This window comes from Styela clava, chromosome 2 (genome assembly GCF_964204865.1).
Source record: "Styela clava chromosome 2, kaStyClav1.hap1.2, whole genome shotgun sequence".
NCBI lineage: Eukaryota > Metazoa > Chordata > Ascidiacea > Stolidobranchia > Styelidae > Styela > Styela clava.
The window spans coordinates 22454062-22462739 of NC_135251.1; positions in this window are offsets into that span (position 1 = coordinate 22454062).

The window sequence follows — 8678 nt, forward strand, 5'->3', positions numbered from 1 at the left end:
TTGTTACAATCGCCGATTTTTTCCTCATCATGGCGTGTTTTTGAACCTTTAAACATTTTTACGCCGGTGTTTATTCTCCCTAAACAAAAATTTCATTCGGCATATACATGTATTGTTACACAATGACGACGTTAATTGCTTTTTTGTTCTCGTGGGGAATTATGAGTTCAATGTGGATAATATGTTACCAATGTGAAAAATATGTTACCATATTATAGTCATCGGCGACGAAATGCTAAAAATATTAATTAATAAAGAGGTAAATCCGCAACTCAAATTTCTTGATTAAAAAGCGGCATTCGAAAATATTAAAACTAAAACTTAAAATGGAAGATCACACGTTTGGTATCAGCAGACTCACCTCAGATTGAAAACGCTTTTATAGACATTGTAAATCGCAAAATTTTGTGTTATGTTAGGTTTTCATCGTAGTAACTGCGAAATCGAAACACAGTCAAATGTGCGCGCGATGTACCTTTTTCTTCCATTTTGAAACCACCGACGGAGCCGCACGCAATCAGTTGTGCGCGCGATCCGCGATGTACCTTTTTTTCATTCTGAAACTACCGACAGAGCCGAATGCAATAAAATAAATTTCAATTGTTCGTATTTTGCCAAGACATTAAACGGCGGCGATAATAACCTCGAGTGCGAAAAAACAAATCAAGTTTGACAAATCCCAAGATCGCAAAAATACAACTCCAATTTATTCATAGTTGGCAGTTTATCACATATTTTATGTTATTTTAGAATAGTATTCTTTCATTTTAGTAATCCTAATAGTAATCTTGAATCAAACGTGAGTAACGATGAGCACAATTACATTATAACGACGAGAGACCTTGAATGCTCGCATCGGTCATGGATTGAATATTTTACGCATCAGAAATCTCGTTATCCGTTTTTTATATAATCGCCAAGAATGTTGCGCGGAAATTTCCGATTCCAATTTTGAACCACTTTCCCCTTAATAATCCTGGCTGCGCTCCTGCATATAAATAATGTCATTTTTTAATTCCGCCTCTTTGCCATATTTCGAGGCTATATTGTTGTCATATTTTATCAAAGCTGTTATTGCTTTTTTGAACAGTTACAAAACTAGTCAGTATTTTGAAAAGTAATCGAATAGCTCGCGGAGCCCCTGGGTTTCTCTCGCGGAGCCCTGGGGCTCCGTACGGAGCACTTTGAGAACCTATGGTATAGGGAACAATTTTCTGGAGTCAAGGGTCGGGGAAACATCCATACTCCGTAGGATAGACCAATGTTTTCTAACCTTTTCAATGAATTCTTCCATTCACCTATGTTGCATATTCTTATTCTTCCCTATACTATAAATTAAAAGGTCATTGTAGTGAAATTGCATATTTTATGTTGATTTAATTCAGTGCCTGAGTTCATGACCTTTCATGTAGTTATTATCTTGCTCTGGCCTGCCCCTAGTGTATACAATGTATCTTGTTTTTTGGTTCATGAAGTAAACACAGTACTCTGAAATATCGAGTTTATTCTGGATAATATTCTACACTCCGGTATAGAAATCAAGGGTAGAAATATTATTACATGGTGGCAGCGGTTGGTGATAAACTAAAACCAACAAAGAAACAAAAAGAAACTAGAAATATTATTACAGTCATTAGGGTATACCAATAGATGTTTCCCTGAGCATATATATTAGTAAATCAACAAGCTGCCCACCGTAACAATTAACATTTTAGGAACCATCCAAACACTTTCTTCACTTAGGTCTTTGACCAACGGGGCACACAACCTGCGGCCGTCGTGACAAAATAATGCGGCCGTCCACAAAATCCTATAAACAAAACAAAAAAATTCAAAATATTGGATTTGGCGGCTATGCTGATGCAAAAAAAATGATGAATAGCTTGTGCAGAAGTTTAAAGTCGAGGAAAATCTGCTGGACACATGGAAAGGCGCAGTTGAATATCCAGTGCTACAAGAATTGGCGAGAAATATTCTCGTTCTTTTCGGAAACACTTACACGTGCGAAGCAATGTTTTCAAGAATGACGTACCTGAAGAATGAGTACCGAACGATAGATGGAAGTTGAATAACTCAATGCCCATTTTGTTTTTAGAAAAGTTTTATATTATTTGCAGCTTTGTTGTAATCAAAAATTAGTCCCGAAGCTGCGATAGACTAGGATAAAATTATCTATCGTTAAGTAGCCTACCTCAGAATGGCGGGTGTTTGAATATTTTGAATCAAAATGATGTTTTGTAACATGAGAAGTAGGTTGTAAGTGCCAACTCGCGAAAACATTCTGAAAGTAAGCATCAGAAACTTCGCAATGCTATATTTCACAGGTCGGGGAAACATCCATTTCAATTTTTCTATTGAATTAGATTGTGCAAACTTACATACTTCTTTAAAATGGCGGTTTTGTCCGGTTATCGCGCTTCAACGTTCTGTGCAGTACATCTTGTACCTAATATTTTATTTGTAGCAATATACAAACTGTTGAAAATACTTGGTTTGCAAAAAAAAGCGGAATTCTCGTAAAAGCGAATCACAATTTCGAATATTTTCGGTATTCTTATAACACTGACATAATTGTTGTAACTCCAGTTTGGTACTTTTTAATATATTTAACTTTACAATCTAAATCAAGAAGTCGATTCAGGAAAATATTAGTTTTTGAACCAAAGGCTAAAATTGCCAAGTAGTTTCTATAGTCTAAATTTAGATGAATGATAGCTTGGCTTCAGAAAATGGGAGCTTCAGCAGTCCATTTCAGAGAGATTTTCAACCAGGGTTCCACCAGTAAAATCCAAGGGTTCCGCAAGTTTTAAGATCATTTTGTTTCACCAGTAATATGGTTTCGTTTGGTTCCTGTTTATTTGAACCCACGACATTTGCACCTAACTATTGCACCTATGGAAAAAAATTTGTTTTGCGTATATATATATATATATATAGTAGTATATATTTACGCCCTAACCCATGGGTTTTGGCACCCGCATATAGATTGAACCTGCGGATATACACATGGGGTAAAATGTATGGTCACCGTTTCTTTTATATATATATATATAGTTTATATCGACAGTATTGCTAAACTCTTCCCTGAAATTTCCACTCTATTGATTGTGGAAGTGTTGGACATAGAGTCTACTCTAGACACTCCGAATACAATAATAGGCCTGATTACATGTCCATCAAAACCAGTCCAGCGAACCGGTTCGGTCAAAGTGGTCTCGGATACTACTTAGTGCCCTCGATTACATGTCTATGGTGGCCCATCGTTGTCACGCGTAAAATTTAAAAAAAAAAATGAAAAAGCGAAAATAAAAAAATAGTTGTGAAAAAACATAAAAATAATTGAAAAAAAAAAGAAATGATGAAAAAAAAAAAAAATTAAAAAGAAAAATTGAAAAAAAAAACGAAAAAAAAAAAAAAATTAAAAAAAAAAAAAATTAAAAAAAAAAATTGGATAAAAAGGTTGACAACGATGGTCCGCCTCGTGGCCCATCGTTGTCAGGCTTAATCCTACACGCACAAATGTGTTTCCTGGGTTTCTAACTCACTACTGATTTTCATGAGCAATATTCAATAAATTCAACATGAAAATGTTCTATAAATTCTCCATGCTAAAAGTTCAACCACAAGATATATATTAATAATAATGATAAGAGAATATAGAATTGAATACGAAAATTTGTTTTTACGTGTAGAAGGTAATTTAATTGAAAAATGCTGCTTAACTGCTCAGTTGTCTGGACACTCGTGCGATGCCGGTACGGTACCGTCTGACCGTACCGGTACCCATGCAATCACTCGTGAAAGAATGGGAGATACGGATAGTCTCGTAGAATACAGACTACTAAAACACTCTCTGCGCCTGCCCCATACCGTACAGCCGTAACGTACCGATCCAGACAAATGATAAATCGCCCGTGCTCAACCATTTATTTCAATCCATACCTCGACTCACTATATTCTACTAGGATAGCACGGGCGATTTATCATTTGTCTGGATCGGTACGTTACGGCTGTACGGTATGGGGCAGGCGCAGAGAGTGTCTCAGTAGTCTATATTCTACGAGACTATCCGTATCCCCCATTCTTTCATGAGTGATTGCATGGCTACCGGTATGGTCAGACGCAAAGGGACTATAACCGACTACCGGTATTTGGTAAGACGATACGGTACCGGCATCGCAAGTGTCCAGACAACTGAGTAGTTAAGCAGCATTCTCCAATTAAATTACCTTCTACACGTAAAAACAAATTTTCGTATTCAATTCTATATTCTCTTATCATTATTATAAATATATTACGTCTTGTTGAACTTGTAGCATGGAGAATTTATAGAACATTTTCATATTGAATATTGCTCAAGAAAATCAGTAGTGAGTTGGAAACCCAGGGAACACATTTGTGCGCGTAGGATTATGCCTGACAACGTTGGTCCCAAGCAGAAGCAAATTTTCTAAAAATAAAAACGCGTGACAACGATGGGCCACGAGGCGGACCATCGTTGTCAACCTTTTTATTTTCTTTTTATTCAATTTTTTTTTTTTTTTTTTTATTTTTTTTTTCGTTTTTATTTTCAAATTTTTTTTTTTTCAATTTTAATTTTTTTATCACTTTTTTTTTCAATTATTTTTATGTTTTTTCACAACTATTTTTTTATTTTCGGTTTTTTATTTTATTTTTATTTTCAATTTTACGCGTGACAACGATGGGCCGCCATACTATGGTGGCCCATCGTTGTCACGCGTAAAATTGAAAATAAGAATAAAAAAACGGATTTTAAAAAAAATGTTGTAAAAAAACATAAAGATAATTGAAAAAAAAAATGAAAATTAAAAAAAAATAAATAAATAAAAACGAAAAAAAAAACAAAAAAAAAAAATTAAAAAAAAAAAAAATTAAAAAAAAAAAAATTGAATAAAAAGAAAATAAAAAGGTTGACAACGATGGTCCGCCTCGTGGCCCATCGTTGTCACGCGTTTTTATTTTTAGAAAATTTGCTTCTGCTTGGGACCAACGTTGTCAGGCATAATCCTACGCGCACAAATGTGTTCCCTGAGTTTCAAACTCACTACTGATTTTCTTGAGCAATATTCAATATGAAAATGTTCTATAAATTCTCCATGCTACAAGTTCAACAAGAAGTAATATATTTATAATAATGATAAGAGAATATAGAATTGAATACGAAAATTCGGAAAATTTGTTTTTACGTGTATAAGGTAATTTAATTGGAGAATGCTGCTTAACTACTCAGTTGTCTGGACACTCGCGATGCCGGTACCGTCTTACCAAATACCGGTAGTCGGTTATAGTCGCTTTGCGTCTGACCGTACCGGTAGCCATACAATCACTCATGAAAGAATGGGAGATACGGATAGTCTCGTAGAATATAGACTACTGAAACACTCTCTGCGCCTGCCCCATACCGTACAGCCGTAACGTACCGATCCAGACAAATGATAAATCGCCCATGCTCAACCATTTATTTCAATCCATACCTCGATCCTAGTAGAATATAGTGAGTCGAGGTATGGATTGAAATAAATGGGTGAGCACGGGCGATTTATCATTTGTCTGGATCGGTACGTTACGGCTGTACGGTATGGGGCAGGCGCAGAGAGTGTTTCAGTAGACTATATAGGATTAAGCCTGACAACGTTGGTCCCAAGCAGCATCAAATTTTCCGAAAATAAAAACGCGTGACAACGATGGGCCACGAGGCGGACCATCGTTGTCAACCTTTTTATTTTCTTTTTATCCAATTTTTTTTATTTTTTTTTTTTATTTTTTTTTTTTTAATTTTAATTTTTTTTTTAATTTTTTTTTTTTTGTTTTATTTTTCATTTTTTTTTTAATTTCAATTTTTTTTTTATTTCTTTTTTTTCAATTATTTTTATGTTTTTTCACAACTATTTTTTTATTTTCGCTTTTTCATTTTATTTTTTCATTTTTTTTTTAAATTTTACACGTGACAACGATGGGCCACCATAATATGGTGGCCCATCGTTGTCACGCGTAAAATTTAAAAAATAAAAATGAAAAAGCGAAAATAAAAAAATAGTTGTGAAAAAACATAAAAATAATTGAAAAAAAAAAGAAATGATGAAAAAAAAAAAAAATTAAAAAGAAAAATTGAAAAAAAAAACGAAAAAAAAAAAAAAATTAAAAAAAAAAAAAATTAAAAAAAAAAATTGGATAAAAAGGTTGACAACGATGGTCCGCCTCGTGGCCCATCGTTGTCAGGCTTAATCCTACACGCACAAATGTGTTTCCTGGGTTTCTAACTCACTACTGATTTTCATGAGCAATATTCAATAAATTCAACATGAAAATGTTCTATAAATTCTCCATGCTAAAAGTTCAACCACAAGATATATATTAATAATAATGATAAGAGAATATAGAATTGAATACGAAAATTTGTTTTTACGTGTAGAAGGTAATTTAATTGAAAAATGCTGCTTAACTGCTCAGTTGTCTGGACACTCGTGCGATGCCGGTACGGTACCGTCTGACCGTACCGGTACCCATGCAATCACTCGTGAAAGAATGGGAGATACGGATAGTCTCGTAGAATACAGACTACTAAAACACTCTCTGCGCCTGCCCCATACCGTACAGCCGTAACGTACCGATCCAGACAAATGATAAATCGCCCGTGCTCAACCATTTATTTCAATCCATACCTCGACTCACTATATTCTACTAGGATAGCACGGGCGATTTATCATTTGTCTGGATCGGTACGTTACGGCTGTACGGTATGGGGCAGGCGCAGAGAGTGTCTCAGTAGTCTATATTCTACGAGACTATCCGTATCCCCCATTCTTTCATGAGTGATTGCATGGCTACCGGTATGGTCAGACGCAAAGGGACTATAACCGACTACCGGTATTTGGTAAGACGATACGGTACCGGCATCGCAAGTGTCCAGACAACTGAGTAGTTAAGCAGCATTCTCCAATTAAATTACCTTCTACACGTAAAAACAAATTTTCGTATTCAATTCTATATTCTCTTATCATTATTATAAATATATTACGTCTTGTTGAACTTGTAGCATGGAGAATTTATAGAACATTTTCATATTGAATATTGCTCAAGAAAATCAGTAGTGAGTTGGAAACCCAGGGAACACATTTGTGCGCGTAGGATTATGCCTGACAACGTTGGTCCCAAGCAGAAGCAAATTTTCTAAAAATAAAAACGCGTGACAACGATGGGCCACGAGGCGGACCATCGTTGTCAACCTTTTTATTTTCTTTTTATTCAATTTTTTTTTTTTTTTTTTTATTTTTTTTTTCGTTTTTATTTTCAAATTTTTTTTTTTTCAATTTTAATTTTTTTATCACTTTTTTTTTCAATTATTTTTATGTTTTTTCACAACTATTTTTTTATTTTCGGTTTTTTATTTTATTTTTATTTTCAATTTTACGCGTGACAACGATGGGCCGCCATACATGTCCAAACCAACAAACTGAGAACAGTTTTGGAGTTGCCGGATTAAATCAAATAAGTCATGATTTGCAAACACTGCATATATCTTATTTCCAATAAATTCATAAATTCAATACAAATGTTAATTAAAGTATCAAAATTAAATGCACGTTCTTGATTTAAATTCTTTGAAGTTATTTGCAGAATATGATAAGGGGTTGCTTTGCCGTTGAAATTTGCCCACAATCTAAGAACAAAACGACAAATTTATTGGGGGCATAAAAGATAGACGATTTAGATCATTTTGGCCGACCATCCAGCGTTCAACGCTGCAGACTACTGGCACCTTACGCCACACGATCCATTCAAAAATCACGGTAGGCCTACAGTTACCAATAGTCTACTGGCAGACTGGCAACTAAATGAAAACAATTACATTTTATCAACCAAACACTTGTGTGAAGTGGGCTCATCATATGTGAACAGAAGAACTTTCATTATTTAACATCGCCCTACTACTGCGACGTTACCGACACTGAAGCTTTGTATTTATGCTGGTACGGGTATGTACAGTAAGGGTACCGGTACCAGCTAGAATGCGGTATGGCTGTAAGGTGCAATTCCAAAAGAATTTTCAATGCAAACTGAAGTCGTTCTGCGCTCAGTTTATACCAATAAATCTTTAGACATCAAGATTTAATTCTCTGTTTCAAAACAACAGCCTATCATGCCAATATGCCGCACCGGGATCCCACCAGTATCAGTATTTTAAATTTGTGTTCAGCAGCGACACAATAGATGCGGAAGATGTTTAAATTAAACTTGCCCTATCTAGCTGAATTTTTATTAGTTTAAAAAAGCAACTCACTTATCAGAGATGAAAAAGAAAACAACTTCCGTACCTCCTTCGATCACGGGGAATCACGATTTCTCGAGTAGCACGGCGAAGCAACTGAGCAAGACCGGTTAGCTCACTTCCAGACCTCCTAAATAGGAGGTCTGTTGTTCTGGACCGATAGCACGGATTTGGATCGCAGGCGAACCACTGAAGCGTGAATATATGGTCTGCTAGACCGGTTCCAGCGGACATGATAGCTATGGACCTTTCCCCGAGCATAGACTTCCTTGTTTACTTTGTGACATTGGCCAATCAGCAAGATGCAAAAAGTGACGTAACAATGCCCCCTTTTCGCATCCACTCAGACACAAAATATATATTTTGGCATATTCAACTAGCTGCATTG